We start from the raw sequence: 16,118 nt of genomic DNA on the forward strand, positions 1-16,118 counted from the left end.
AAAAATAGATGTAACTTTTGTTATTTAATGTCATAACAAACATTTGGGAATTTCCCTTTCCTTAAACACTAAAGCATTCATAGAATGTATCTGTCCTGCAACTTTTCATAACTGAAACGGAAGTTATTTACCACACCTTTAGCTGGTTTTATAGCAAAGATGTGTTTATTATATTTAATGTAGATTAACAGGGACTGATTTCAGCTTAGACATATTTACACCACTGAAATGTAAGTCCCCTTAACAAATCTAAGTACTATATAACCCATTAATTTCAGTGGGTCTACTAGTTATGATTAGTATGATTCAACCCAAAATTTAATTTTGCTCACAGGACTGTTGTTACAACTTTATTTATTTATTTATTTGATCTGAAGAACATCTGATTCCCAGGTAATTCCAGGTGGCCTACATAATTAAAAGAAGACAAAAAAGAAAAGAATATGCACATCTAGACAAAACCACTTAATGTAAAACAAAAGAAAATGACGCTGGGCTCAATAAATAACCTAACCCCAAATGGGAGAAAATCCCACTGTCAAAGACATAGGTAACCCCTGTACAGTGAGAGACATGCAAATCTCTGGGGGCATGCTGTTCCAGATGACTACACAAGAGAGAAAGTGTGCTTCCAGGGTCCTATTAGATGACTAATTAAAGGGACTGGAGCACTCCTACTCTTCCCAATGTTATTTGACAGGCAGAAACCACTGAAGAAACATGGTTTCTCACATAATGAAGTCCTCTTCCATGAAGGACTTTATAAGTGACAATCAGTATTTGAAGTCATGTGGCTATCAAGGCAATTCACACAGCACTGATGACACATGGGCATTTAAAACATCTCCATTACTACCTGTGTTGCTGCATTCTCTCTTGCTTACAAGTGCATGAAACATCAAAACAAAAAGTATAAATTCCTGCTCTTTTAGAGTAAGATCATATATGAATTTTTACAACATGGCAGTTCCGGAATTTTGGCATACCCTTCTTCATATGAAAATGTGCTTTAAAAAGGAGGGGTTACATGGCCAAATATAGAGAAATAAATTCTGTTTTTTTTTTTAAAGTCAGTAAAAAAGTCATAAAAAGATTTGATGACTGGGAGAGAATCCACAAATGTTAGCTTTTTTCCCCCTCCTTCTATAAGGGAAAAAGTCTTGAAGAGAGATAGTTGACTTCTCATTTCTCTTCCAGTTGCAGGAAGTACTCCTCTGATATCACAAAGAAGTACAATAGAAATAACACTGGAGTATTTTGAGAAAAGCAGCAAATCTCTTGAACCTTTCTTATTCTTGGCATGCTGCTAGAACAGGGGAGAGGTAAGAAAACCTTAGCCAGGTCTAAAGTTAGGCTCATCAATTCCAATGAAACAAAAGATTGGAGGGGGAGTAGTTCAATATTTTTTATAAGAATTGTTAATCAAAACCAACTTTTTAACCTTTAACGTAAAGACAAAAATAAGACTCGACAAGTGCCAACTTCCACAATGTTGCTGTGGCATTAAACAGCTGTTAACTCCTTTTTTGGGGGGGCTTTCAAAACGAAGAGTTATCTTTCGGCACTTTTCTGATGATGAGAATGAGAATCTTGACTCTGCTGTTTATAATAATACCATCGTTTAGATTGGAATTCCCTAATACACTCATTTTAAGGGTTAAAAAAACAAACACTCTGGGTAAGTAGGTGGGAAGCAATTCCAGCCACCTAATTTGTGCCACACTCCCGCAATTAAAACCCAAACCAAAAACACTGATATGGCACAGTGCCAATGAGCATAAAATCCCCACTGCTTGATCCGTCTTCACTTAGGGAGGGATGAAAACAGCCGGAGAGGAGGAAAAGGAGAGATGAAGAAACCCCGGTACTTTACCGGCCAGCGACGCACCACCGGCTACTTACTTGCCTTAGGAGAACAAAGACAAGAGACAAGCTTGGGAACCACTCCAGAAGAAACCCAACACCTCTGAGTGCCCAAACCAGGCCAAGAAGCGTACCGTCATGACGACGACACAACCCCATTCCTCCATCCCTTCCCTGGTTGTTTTCTTCCAACTTTCAAAGGGAGGAAATACGCTCGTCTAATAATTGAGGGGAAAAAGGAAACGCCGGGATACATCACGGTTCCTTTCTCACTTTGGACTTTTCCAAAGACACCTTTACTCGCAGCAACACGCTCCCCAGCCGGGCAGAAAAGGGGCCGCTTGGCTCGCACTCCGCCACCCGAAACCGGGGTGGGGTGGGGTGGGAAACGAGTTCCCCTTTTTCAGACCCGAGGGGTGCGTTTCCATGTCGGAGCGAAGAGGGAGGCTGGCGTACAGGTGGCGGCTTCCCTTCCCTTCCACGCTCCGGTCCATGGGAGGCAGCAGGCAGCCGAGGCGAAGGGTCCCGGCTGGCCGTCCGGCTGAGAGCCTCACATTTTTAGCCAACGGCGGCAAGCCGCCGCGTTTCTTACCTTTGGGCTCCTGCAGGGGCAGCTGGGCCGGGCATGGCCGGGCCACACGGGGCTGGGAGGGTGACTCCAGGCCTCCCGCGGTAACCGCCATTAAGGTGAATCTCTCTCGAACTTCCCCCTCCCGCCCCAGAGCCCAGGAAACGCCTTGGACTGACCCACCTCCCCTCGCCGCCCACTTAGTTCGCCGCTTCCCGGCATGCCGCGCGGCTAAACGCTCCCCTACCTCTGCGTGTCCCTCCCCCGCGCCACATCCTGTGTCAACGTCACGTCCGTCAGCGGTGGGGGCGGGGAGAGGGAAAGCTTCCCCCCCCCCATCCGTTGGAATACGTACGGTTAGGAACCGTTGGAGACTGGACTGCGGCCATCTCCAACGCGTGTCGTCCACTTACTTTGCCGTAATTTTGGGGGGATCTAGTGGTCCCATGATGAAGAGATCTGTAAAGTTCTATAAATCCCGAGCTTTCCGGGAAAGAAGCCAGCTTCTGTGGTGTTGGATCCGGAAAGCATCAGAAGTCAAGCTTCTCTTTAACTTTCCCTGTGCTCTGGTCTATTTACCAAAGGAAGCGAGGTCCGCCATATTTAATGTGGGCACGTTTGATTTCCCTGGCGGAGCGGGATGGCCATTTTGAAGTCTGCGGGAAGAGGGAGGTCAATTGGTGCATAGGCGGCCATGTTTGGCGAGGGCAGAATTCCCTTAGTTTGAGCGGGGGAGAAGAGAGACTTCGGACCCGCAGTCTACGACGGGGCCCGCCTCGCGTGCAACTTGGTCTCTACTGCAGCTGTTGCAGTTCTGACATCTGCATGCGTTCCGGGGGCTGCTCGGATCGCTGGCGAAGAGGGCGGTGCCTGGGAATCCTAAAATTTATCCGAACTATCGTTACGGTTGGGTTTAATGTGTGAACGTTAGAAAGTCCAGCAGGAGATATAGAGAGATCTTAAGAGAATTGTAGATGGACAAGATAAAGCTGGCGAGGTCCCGGGAGGAAAAAAAAAAGTTTGATCTTCTCTCCATCCTCGTTTTTTGAAGTTTGAAGGGCAAAGCAAACCAAAGTCATGCTTGCCTCTACCCACTTTTACTAGGAAAGCAGGCTTCCTACTATGTGGATTTAAGTTTTTAACAGTTTGATCTAATGGTGAAGGCACCAGGCTAGAAACCGGTAGACGGGAGTACTAGTGCCGCCTTAGGGCTAAGGCCAGCTGGGCGGCTTTGGGCCAGTTCCTCTCAGCCCTAGAAAAGAGGCATGGCAAGTACTTCAGGAAAAACAGCCAGGAAAACTCCAGAGACTTATCCAAGCAATCTCCAGGTATCAAAAGCTGACTTGAAGGGACACCTTCCGCCTTTACTTAAGCCTATACAAATGACCACTTCCATTTGCTAATTGTGTTACTTTATTTATTTATTACATTTTTATCCAATCTTTATCTGGGCTGCCAAAATCTGAGCAACTAAATGGTAAAAAAGAATTAGGATTTTTTTTTTAAAATTGACACATCTCTTAGCTGCCATCTTGTTTTGTCCAGATCTGGAAACCTTGTCTTGTCTAAGGTGGGTGTGGGGAAGCAACTACAGGTGTTTCTAAACTTAAAAGCTGCACTTCAAAATTTAACCACATCATCTTTTTTTTTTAAAAAAAAAACAAAGGCAACAGTTTCAATACAAAAGATTAGTGACTACTGAACAAGTGATACTGAAAGATGGTCCTCGAAGATCCAGCCACTGCAGCACGCTTGTGATTGCAATTTGGGCACTTGGTAACATCCCTGTCTCCATTCCACAGTATGTGGCTGGGATCAAATTGACTTTGCCTGTTGGAAAGTTGCAGTCACGAAAGATCCTCACTTAACAACAGCAACCGGAACTGCCAGGATTGCAGTCTCTAATTCCAGTTCTTATTACCATCATAACCCAAGGACTACTTGTACTTTGGAGAAAAAATTGTATACCTATGCCTGATACAGACATTAAAGCTGACAAAACTGGCCTACAAATCAAGGGTGGCCACTAGATAGGGGCAGAGTCAAGGATATCTGAATCTTATTACTGCCACTAAGTGATCATTTGAGATGTTTGCAACTTAGATTTTTTAGGTAAACCCACTGCCCAGGATGAAAACAGTTTCTATGAAAACATAGTTGGCATTGGGATCACCTGTCTACTCTAATATTAGCCTTCCCACACAGATGGATTTTGGATTACACGTGCCTGTGACTTCACTGGTTTGAGCAAGAGGCACTGGCCAGAATAGGCTATTTATACATTTTAAAAATCTTGCAAATAAAACAGAGTAGGGGTAAAACAGGAGCTAGGGATACCTCCATTTGATAGGCAGATAAATAAAACAGTCTTCCATTTATAAGCTGAACAGTCTTCCATTAATAAGCATGAAAAATATGCAAGTCAATTTGCAATTTGCTCATTTCTGTCTTGCAGCATCTGCATGAAATGGGAATGTTGTCTTTAAAAAATAGGGATTTTTTCTGAGTAATGTCATACTGCTGGCAAATGTGGGTATATTTGGTGGGTGAGGGAAGCTTTATTTTTGACAAGTTTCAGTATCCACAGTTTATGGATAATTCCTAAATTGACCACAAGCAAAGAATATTCAACTTAATTTATTTTAATCATTTATTAGCAATTTCAAAATGACTAGGAATACTTAAATTAACAGGAATAATATGAAGTGGAAAGATGCTTTGTGAGAGGTTCATATATCACACTAATTGCCACCCCTATTAAAAAAATTATGCATCTTTTCCTGAAATGACATGGTAGCTGCAGATTTCCAGGAAAACACTTTAAGGATGATTTAAGGATGTGTCAATAGTCTGCCTCTATCAACTCTAAAGCATCTTCTTGACTTTGGATCCAATGTGTTTTACATTCCTGCTTTATGTTATATTATTATTTAAATTGTTCTGGGATGGATTATAAATGGCTATTAATGAAAATATACTTGGGTGGGGGGGAAACAGTAGATTCACTTTTCATTAAATATGCATTCCAGAAAAGGTAGGCTGTATTTTTTTGTATTACAGAAGAAGAAATAGAAAAGTACTTCTGAGTTCAAATTCATATCTTATCCCAACCAAGGAGTAGGAAAATGAATATCACTATCTTCTTTCTTTTTGGACTTAAGTGTACATAGTACTTAAAACCTAGGCTTGTCCAATCCGTCAAAAGAGTTCATAAGCAATGTCTACCAGCAATAGGTATTCTGATGTTTTTGTTGCCTCAGAAAAATCCAATATTTGTTCGGATATTATTGAAGTTATAGCAGCAGCTCTTATCCAAAGAAAGGGTTAGAAGTCTCAATCCTCTCTCCAAACCTTCTGGTTATACATCTGCTGACTTCATCTTCCTGGCCAGTTAACACAACAAACTGATAAAACTGAAATACATTCAGTTTACTTCACATGGTTGTAAGTAGAGTTTGGAGATATGTGACTAGAGGTAGCAGCAGCTGGCAGCAATTTTTTCCAAATGACAAAAGCAACATGGCTCTGCTGCAATGCAAGCTTTATTTCTTTCGTTTATGTGAGATCACTTGCATCACATTGGCACAACACTGCGTTCATCATTTGAATCTCTCTGGATTCCGCTGCCTGTTTTGACACAAATTAAGATTCCCCACCTCCTTTTGGGAGTGAGATCAGTCTCACAAGGAATAGACCAAATTAACTATTTTTAAAAAAATTGAAAGGCTGATCTAAAAAACTTTTTCACTTTATGAAAAAAGATCTAATGGTAGATTCCTGGCTGAAATGTTTATTTAGACCTGTGAAACAGTCACTACAGCAAAAAAAAAGTTCTATTTGCTTCTCTTGACTCTTCTAGATCAGGGCTCGCCAACCTTTTGGACCTCAGGGACCACCAAACACATAATTTTAGATCCCAGGGACCACTAACTGATTCTATGGGTGTGGCCTAATTTGTGGGTGTGGCTTGGTGGTCATGTGACTGACTGGGTATGGCTTGTATGTAAATATTATAAATATTTATATAAATATTGGATTTTTTATTTAAAAAAGAGCAACTTTTACCCAAAATCAGGCAAAGCAGGCAGGCAGATTGAGTTGCTCACAGAATCACAGATTCATTCAGAAATCTATTTGCCATTGGCTAGCTCAATCTGTCACATAAAATTTGCTTTCAAGCAAACTCACAAATTTAACTCACAACACACCATGTATGTACATATTGATTTTTTTATTTAAAAAGAGAGCAACTTTTACCCAAAATCAGGCAAAGCAGGCAGGCAGATTGAGTTGCTCACAGATTCATTCAGAAATCTATCTGCCATTGGCTAGCTCAGTCTGTCACATAAATTTTGCTAGCAAGCAAACTCACAAAATTAACTCACAACACACCATGTATGTAAATATTGATTTTTTTAAAATAAATTTTTACCCAAAATCAGGCAAAGCAGGCAGATTCAGTTGCTCACATTCAATGATCTATCTATCTGCCATCGGCTAGCTCAGTCTCTTAAATTTGCTTGCCATGAGTCTGCACTGAATTTGCTTTTAAGCAAACCTTCAGTCCTAAGGGAAGCAAAGCCGAAGATCTAAAGACTAGCTAGAAAGCAAGAAATCCAACCATTTTCTGCTTCCTAGCTAATCTAAATCTCCCAGCACAGCAGAACAGATGATGGTCGGAAAAAGGAAAAATAGCAATTTTAACAGGCAAATTTGCCGGGTAAGGAGTGAGTGGGCAGGAGCGTTCCTGTGGGCCATGTGGGCTGCACAGTCTTGTGTTTCTGTGCAGCCTGGATTAATTGCTTTGGGAGATTTCTCTGCGGCCCACCAAAATTTTCTCAAGGCCCACCAGTGGGCCACGGCCCACAGGTTGGCGACCGCTGTTCTAGATCGCAGCTTTAAATCTGAGTTTTAGGAGCAATTATTATCTTAGGTCCTTTTCTAAGCCTTCATTTCTTCTAGAGTCTCTTTCCTGCTGAATATTTTCCAAAAGGATAAAACAAAAGGTTTTTTTACCTGAATAGGGAGGAATTGTGGGGAATTTCAACTTTGCTATGGACTCTCCAGCCAATTGTTAATCAGATCTTGATTCCATATCCGGGAAGTAGTTTTGATGTCCAGGGGGGCATACAACCAAAATAGACCTAGAATGCCTCTACTTCATGTTTTTGAAGTACAGCCTGCTATATCAATTTCTGCACAGTGGCATCAAAAGAGAATGAGTAGAAGGAAGTTGTATAATTCTTCAGTCACCCACCTTCTCATTCTGAGGCCCCCCTCCAGTTGGAGAACTAGATGCAGCCATAAAAATTTGCACTGTAAAACCCAGTAAGGGAAGGAGTAAAGTCGCAAAGTTAAAGTAAATGAAATATTTAAGTATCTCTTCTGCTTTGCCTTTAGTCTCCTCCCTATAATCACTTCTTAGTACCTAGCTTTTTCCTGAGCCTTAGCTACTGTATGGCTATCAGCTCCACGTTTACTATTCTAAAATACTATTCTATTCTAAAAACTTGGGAGCAGTCTCGTAGCATCTTTTCCAATTGAATCACTTAATCAAAAGACATAATTTTTCATGAGCTACAGATGCAGTGGACAACTATTATTCCGTAGTTGTATGGCTGATACAGCTTAATGCCTTGAATCAGCAGTTGTGTTTCCACCACAACACACACACACACCCCAGTCTGCACTTGGAATGATAAGGAAACCAGGCCCTTTCTGAATCACTGAAAAATCTGATGACCATATCTGAATTTTTCCAAGCTGTAGTCAAACCAGTAAGGCAGGGGCTGCCCATCATCCATGTTGATTTTGGCTACCATGGCCAGCTCAAAACAAATAATAGCTCATTTGAAGCTTTCTTTCATGCCTCTTCTGATTCTTTGGGAAAAATGCTGATACCTGTACAACTCCCATGATTTTATGAACAAGCTATTTAACAAACACTACTTGGCTCCTGAAGGGCAGCAAATATTCTCACATGCCATTGTTTAAGACGCCAAGTACTTATTTGAAAACCAGAGGCATCTAAAAGTGTTCTAGAATAAATGAAATTTGTGGCTTGTAATTTGGGGAACAGAGAAGTTACAAAAGGAGTCCATACATGCAATCATTTCTGGGAAATCCTCCAGTTAGGATCCCTGAAAATTACAAAAGTACAACTTTGCTGACGGAAAAATGTCAATAACCCATGCAAAATAATCTCCATGAGTAGACTCATTTAGCCTTCACTCAGTAATAGAAGGAAGATTTTACACAAAATCAACAAACAGGTATAGTGTGTATTTTTGACTTCCTGAACCCTGACTTTTCATGTAGTGGATTACAATTTCAACAGATTAGAGAAAGCTGAGCTTGAGGTAGCCTCGCATGGCGGGAGGCAAGCAGCGGAACAATTTTTGCCTGTTTATTTTGTATTATTTAAACTTTTATATATATAAAGTTTGATTTAATAGATTGAATTACACAATTAAAATGCATGCTTTGATAAATGTCTGCATTTCATGGTTATATATTCACTGTTAGTCTTCCTTCAGAAAGTCTCCCAATTATATTTCTTCACATAGATATAAAGGTATGGAAAACACAAACTCCATTTTTCAAAATTAAGTTTTTATCACTACTCTGAATTCAGAAGTTTTTAGTTCATTAATTTTAGATATTGCTGCAGAGATGGCTATTTTTCTCAAGAAACTGACTTATTCAATATTGTAGTTTTATCGTGATTGTGAAATAAATATACCCTGTTTTTAAGATTTCATTTATTAAAATCCTTCATCTAAATTTTCTTCATTACCCTCAACTGTAGGATTTTTTGCAAAACGAGAAGACAAAAATAAAATTTTTATTTGGATTTTACTCCGAGAAGTTTCAAGCACTAATAAACCAATAAAACTCTTGCTGAGGTGTTCCTGAAATTCTTTCCATGGAATTTCAAAGCTATTCTTTGAACATTTTTTTCACTTCTTATCTAAAGGACTTCAGATTACAGGGTTTACTTTACAGATTGCTATTATTTAATTTTAGTTTCACAGCACAGCACTTTAAAATAGTTTGGGTACATCCGACAGTCTTTATGATCAACAAAGTTCTGAAGATTATTTCTTGAGTCCATCAGATATATTTTTTCCATGCTTGACAGTAGATTCAAATTCTGTATTTTAACATTGTTTGTTAACATTGTTTCTTGGCTAAACTCTAAAGTTTGAGGTATAAAATAAAATGTTTTTAGTGCATACTCTAATAAGAACCTTCTCCAACTTGTCCAACTGTGTCCCTCATATATATCTTCCAAAATATCAGGTTGAAATAATGCAAAAATATACCCATAGGGGAAAATAAAAAGGAACAATATGATAACTTTATAAGAAAGTCCAAGAAATTTTTTAATAACTGGGAAAATTAATTGCAGTCCTAATTTTAAAAAAACCCTTAGCATTAAACAGAATTAGATGAGTCCATAAATTATATATAGATACAGTATATTGACATATGGCTGGTCTGAGGACCAGAACGTTGCCCTATAGACATTGTAACTATTAGATTGAGGCTCATATTTTTTTAAATGGTTTGAGTAATTGTAAATTGTGATTTGTATATTGTACTGTATATTATGTCTTTATGCCTGGCTTAGTTTAATAGAATGAGTAGAATTTTTTGGTTTTAATAATGTTAAAAATGCTCAATGATCTGGATCAAGAATTTTAATACATGATTTTGCCATTATGTTCCTACTTTACAGCATTCCCACCACAAATGGAAACAACTACCTGCCTAGATGTGACTGAGACCATGTTCATAGTCTTTCTTATAAAAAGACAGTTTGACTAGAATTGCTAAGAGGTTATTCCAGAAACAATCAACATATGCTTTGTGTGGCTGTACAATGCCACAAGATGGCACCCTATGCTTGAGGTCCATCCAATTTCCAACATGCCCAGAGAACAGTACTTTGGAAACAGCTTCTATGGCTGCTTTAACAATAAATGTTATTGAGCATGATTATGAGGTGTTTTATAATACTGACATTCTTCCAGAAGGAAGGTTTAAAATCAACCATGTTGTTGTAGTCAGTGCTAAGGCCAAACCACTCACCTGCTTATTATATGTCACTTTGGGGCATCTGTATAATGAGTCAGTGGATTGGAATGGATGGACCAATTTGAGCTTGCGTATAATAGTCTTCAGTATTCTGTGTCATTGTCATTACCATGGCCATCACCACCATCATTTCCTTTACCATCCAAAAATCTTCACCAGGGACTGCACTATTTAAGTTAGTTGCCCATGATTGATAATACCCAAAACTGAATTAGGAAAGCTTTAGAACATGATTGCTCTTACTGAATGACCAACAATTAAGATTCCATGTAAAAATTAAAGTATGAAGGAAAACAAAAGCACCCCCCTCCACCTCTCATATGCTCTTAGAAAAGAGATATTAAAGAAAAGATTGGACAGCCACTTGTCTGAAATAGCATAGAGTTTCCTGCTTGAGCTAGAAGACCTTGGACTACAGATTTACAGATAATCAGAGTTGGAAGGGACCTTGTAGGTCATCTAATCCAACCCCCCCACCCAAGTGGGAGACCCTACACCATTTCTGACAAATGGCAGTCCAATCTCTTCTTGAAAGTCTCAAGTGATGGCGCTCCCACAACTTCCGAGGGCAAGCTGTTCCATTGGTTGATTGTTCTCACTGTCAGAAAGTTTCTCCTGATTTCCAGGTTAAATCTCTCCTTGTTCAGTTTCCATCCATTATTCCTTGTCTGGCCTATAGAAGCTTTAGAAAATAGCTTGACCCCCTCCTCCCTGTGGCAGCCCCTCAAATATTGGAAGATCGCTATCATGTCTCCCCTGGTTCTTCTCTTTACTAGACTAGCCAAGCCCAGTTCCTGCAACTGTTCATTGTATGTTTTAGCCTCCAGTCCCCTAATCATCCTGGTTGCTCTTCTCTGTACTATTTCTAGAGTCTCAACATCTTTTTTATAATGACCAAAACTGGATGCAATTCCTCCAGATGTTTTCAGCCAGTGAGGTATATAACTAGGAAGTTTAGTACTTGTCTTTAAAAAAAAACTGGGGACACTAGGTTGTGACTAGAAGACCTCCAAGGTCCCAATCTATTCTGATTGATATATTTTAATGGACTATTTATTCATTTTAGCCCTATTCAAATTAACTGTTACAAAATCTCGATTAAATCATTTACTAAAGCCTTTCTCTGTCCATATCCTCCATAGAGGTAGAGAGATGATCTTTGCGGTCCTCCTCAAGCTACAATGCTATATAATAAAATACCTCCAGTAATACTAGTTACTGATTAGACATCGGGTAAGCAACTTACTTTCCTCCAGATGTTTTCAGCCAGTGAGGTATATAGCTAGGAAGTTTAGTACTTGTCTTAAAAAGAAAATCTGGGGACACTAGGTTGTGTATATTTTAACCAAACAAATTTTAATCTACATCTAGGTGCTGCCTTTTTCTATTTGGAGAGAGCTGGTTTTATGCTGCACACCACCTGAAATCTAAACTTTCGAACGATATAAAAATCACTGCAATCTTGAATTATATAGACTACCCTGAAGTTGAACTAAGCAGTGTGATGAAAAAGTCAGTCGAGAATGTTTTGGCTGCAAAATTCTGTGGTGGGCTTCATTAGTGCAGGAACTAGAAACAAAGCAGGCTCATAATGTGTGTAGTTCATATTGCTGTGTTACAATTACACCCTGGAAGCAGGGGTGGGATTCTACCAGTTCGCACCTATTCGCTCGAACCGGTTGTTAACATTCTAAACAGTCCAGAGAACCCGTTGTTAGAAGAAATTACTGGGCTAATCCTGTAAGGAAGGCAGGAAGGAAACATTCTGGTGTTGCTTACAGAAACTGCCTCTCCATTAACCCTTATTATATTCTTGGCAGGACTAGACTTCCTGTCTCAGGAACCTCTCTGGAGTTTTTTTTTTCCCCTTCTTTGCTGGTACTTTGCTTGTGTGAAGTGACCATTCAAAGTTACAATGGCACTGAAAAAAGTGACTTATGACCATTTTTCACACTTACGACTGTTGCAGCATCCCCTGAGTCATGAGAGGCCAGGCAAGGAGATGCGTGCCTCGATGTGAGTGATATTGAGTTGGCCACATCCAGCCAATAACATGACCACCAAGCCATGTCCACCCAGTCACATGACCACCAAGCCACGCCCACCATCTAAGCCACGCCCACAGAACCAGTTGTTAACAAATGAATCCCACCCCCACCTGGAAGAGTGAGGAAAAGAGCATAACAGGGAGATCAACATTCATAGTGTTTGTAGCACCTTCCTGATGAGGCCAAAATAAGGTATTTGAAGTAACTGAGCATTAAAGAAAAATGGGCTGGTGTAGGTTTTGGATGCTGTTGATTGCAGAGCTAGCACTAACGTTGCGCAGAATGAAGTGCCTACCTCAAGTGGCAAATTTTAGGAGGCCACATAAGCAGGTCTCTGCCAGCAATTCTTCCTGAGCATCTCTCTGATGGAGGGCAGAGGTGTGTGTCATGTAACCTGCTAGTTTTCTCAGGGACAATTAAAAACAACACTCTTCAGAATTGAAGTGAAAATCCCACTACCATGCATTTTCTCTTTATATCTGATTGAGGGTGTGCTTTTTTTCCCTTAAGCAACACATATTGTACAGAATGGCTCTGATCAACAGGAGCTTAATCCACTGAATGCTGTTGGAAATCTGGTATTGGACATGATTCAGCTTTGATTTGATTGAATTAGGACTTAAACCATTTGAAAACAATTGATAATGAGTTCCCAAGGATAATTTGGTACTAGTCATTTTGTGGGAAACATGATTGTTTGAATATTACTTTGTCCCTAATGTTGATCATCTTTAGTAAACTTTAGAAAAGTTTATAGAAAAGTTTTCATGTCCAATCAAAAAGTTCTCTTAATTCTGGTCCATTGGTTTCGTATTGTACCAAAAGCAGAAGCAAGATTATTGAAGATTACTTGAAAATAAGGCATTCTCTGAACAAAATGGATGGGTTCATTCGATTGTCAATTATCTTCTTTCAGAGAGAGAAATTGTCTCTCAATGGAGGACTTTAACCATTCTGTTCATAGTCTGGATGATGTCTTGCTTGCTATTCTAAAGCTTACTAAAGCTCATTTGGAAGCAGAGCAGAAGATGCTCTTTCTGCCATATGAAATTCTCTTCCACGGAGATGAGCTGGAATTTGTGGTTTTTAAAGTGTCAGCTGAAAACACATGGGCTTGCCCAAGCATTTTTCTGGCAGTGGGTGGCTCATTAGTTTAATAAATTGTTGTTAATTCTGACAAAGTACTGATAGCTACCTCTAATGATTGGATACTGTAAACTTTTCTAACTGAAGATGATGTAATGCAATACATAAATGTGTTGGATCAGTATAATACAGAGGTAGCTCCTATGGTTTTATGATACTATTATTATTTGCGCTGTATGTTAATATATATTATTATAATTGTCATATTTTAAATAAATTCATGTGTATTCTGTGTTATTCTATAAGATGGCTAGAAACATGATGGAAGTGATTTAGAAGTACTAATAATAAAAATAATAATGTACAAATGCAATCATGGAATTTTACTTTTTTTCAGATAATTTTATGAAGAATTACAAATGAGGAGAATAAAAGCTGATGCAAACTACAAAAATATCAAAAAAGAAAAAAATGTTTTAATAACTTCTCATCATCTGTAAATATAATGTAAATTTTGTTTGCCCTGTAGCTCATCTCTTAACTAAAAATCAAAATCCCAAAACAGCATCATTCATTCATTGTCACCAAAGGTCCAGTAAAAGAAACATGGAATTTTACTTTTTAAAATACTTTAGCAAGCTATTATATTTTATTATGGTTTATTATAAACTGCTTAAGAGTTCTTCACTGAAACAGGAAAATAATATATGAACTAGTTCTATGGGTGATGTATGTATCATTCTTTGGGCTTCTGTTTTTGTGAAGTCATTTAACTCAGTCTTTTTTCCTTAAGAAACAAAGGCGCAGTTTAATAAAATAGGGAATAAATAGAATATTTCTTTCCTCTTTATTTTTAGGAGATACACTTTTCTACATGAAGCCACACTCTGAGAGTGCTCTGAAGATTTTTTTAACAGATCAGAGTTTCATCAAATCTTTAGCTTACTTAGTAAAACTTAAACTTGCAATGATACTCTAGATAGTGAAGTTCATCCATATTATGATTTGGCTTTCCTGATATCAAAACTATAGTATTTATGTGTTCTTGTTTTCTTCCAAGGCAAGAACCTATGCAGTTTGCATTTTAGATCTCTTCAATTAAACAGTGACATTGTGACCCAAGAAGCATGCCTTTGCTGACACAGCATCGTTCCAACAATCTTTGGGAGACCTCAAAGACCCAATTTGAATGTCAAAACAGACACAATTTCTTCAAAAATGTTATTTTATATGGAGAGGGCTCTTTCCTTTTCTTTTAATTCTCTGGCTTTTTTCTAGCCAATTTGCCTATTGAGGAGCTCTTGGAAGTCAAAAGTTTGAATGCTGTTTTGTGGCACTTTCACTGCTCTGAAGAATACCTTTCGATAAATTTTGGTTCAATAAGGCTGAATACGGTCATAACTGTGTAGACATTGGATGGGAAATCACAGAGAAATGTAAACGTGTTGGCTAAATTAATAAGTGAAAGAAAATTTGAGTTTTTTTAGCCCCAATTCCTTTCCTCTGTAAAATATCTAGACCGCAAGTCCTTACTATTCATTTGGATCACCCTTCTCTGTGAAGTACCTTTTAGCAGTTTAGCTTTTATTAGAAGGCGTTTGACAAACATTTGTGAAGCAAAGTCAAGAAGACTTTTATGGCTTCATTTATATAATGTATCATTTAATTAATATGTACTATTTGATTAGAGTTTCCTCTCCACAGGATGCTTGTAATATTGTTTTCTCATCTGTAATATTATTAGGAGCCTGATGCGTCATCTCACCTAATCAGCACAAATATATCTAGGAAACAACATTCATGCGATTATTCTATCATTTTCCATTAGTTCCAAAAGATTAATGTTTATTGCCAGTAAGACAAATATTACAGGGATCATAAAATACTCAAGTGTCTGAGATTTGCAGAAATGCTGATACCTTAGGGATCAGCTTGAAAATTCTTCCAGGTAGCTGATTCAAACGGCTCTCTGCAATGAAATATGTTGGCTAGTCATCTCAATGAGATTTTCTCCAGATAGGTTAAGACCACAAACTCAAGATTTCCTAAATTGTCATAGTTTTTAGAACATTACCAAATTTCATTCTTCACAAAGTAGAGGTAGAAGTTATAGCCCCAGCATTTCTGAAAGGGGAAAGCTGATTTAGGTAAGTGTTTGAATTCTGGTTATTTCTATCTCTTGCATTAAATTGAATCTGAGAAGAATACCCATTGTTTTATTCATTTGTAATCCTATCCGCATGACCCCGCATATCTCCTTTGCCCTCAGTTGGATTCTCAGGGTGACAAGTGTCATTAGAGCTGACAAAAATACTTTTTAGTCTCTGCTGCTTTACACAGCCATACATCTCTATCCAGAAATATACAGTACTAATAATAGAAAGACTTGATAATTGGAAAAGATATCAGTATTGCTGATTTTGCAACCAGCCATAATAATAATAAGCCGAACT

The 16,118-nt window shown here is 38.7% G+C and overlaps 1 protein-coding gene across 4 annotated transcripts in view; it reads right to left on the bottom strand.

The window, feature by feature from the left end:
- AFTPH (aftiphilin) overlaps positions 1-3,004 on the bottom strand; it is a 42,015-nt gene extending 39,011 nt beyond the window's left edge. For 2 of the 4 annotated variants that reach the window (XM_026668446.2, XM_026668444.2), the window contains exon 1: positions 2,456-2,583. The gene's annotated coding sequence lies outside the window, so the exon portion shown is untranslated. Of the gene's footprint in view, positions 1-2,455; positions 2,584-2,844 lie in introns of those variants that run through there. The other 2 variants (XM_026668445.2, XM_087949114.1) reach the window with 2 other exon arrangements.
- Positions 3,005-16,118: the final 13,114 nt, after the last annotated feature.

This window comes from Notechis scutatus, chromosome 1, assembly GCF_049901735.1.
Source record: "Notechis scutatus isolate UNSWTSFEM ecotype Mainland chromosome 1, rNotScu1.2, whole genome shotgun sequence".
Taxonomy (NCBI): domain Eukaryota; kingdom Metazoa; phylum Chordata; class Lepidosauria; order Squamata; family Elapidae; genus Notechis; species Notechis scutatus.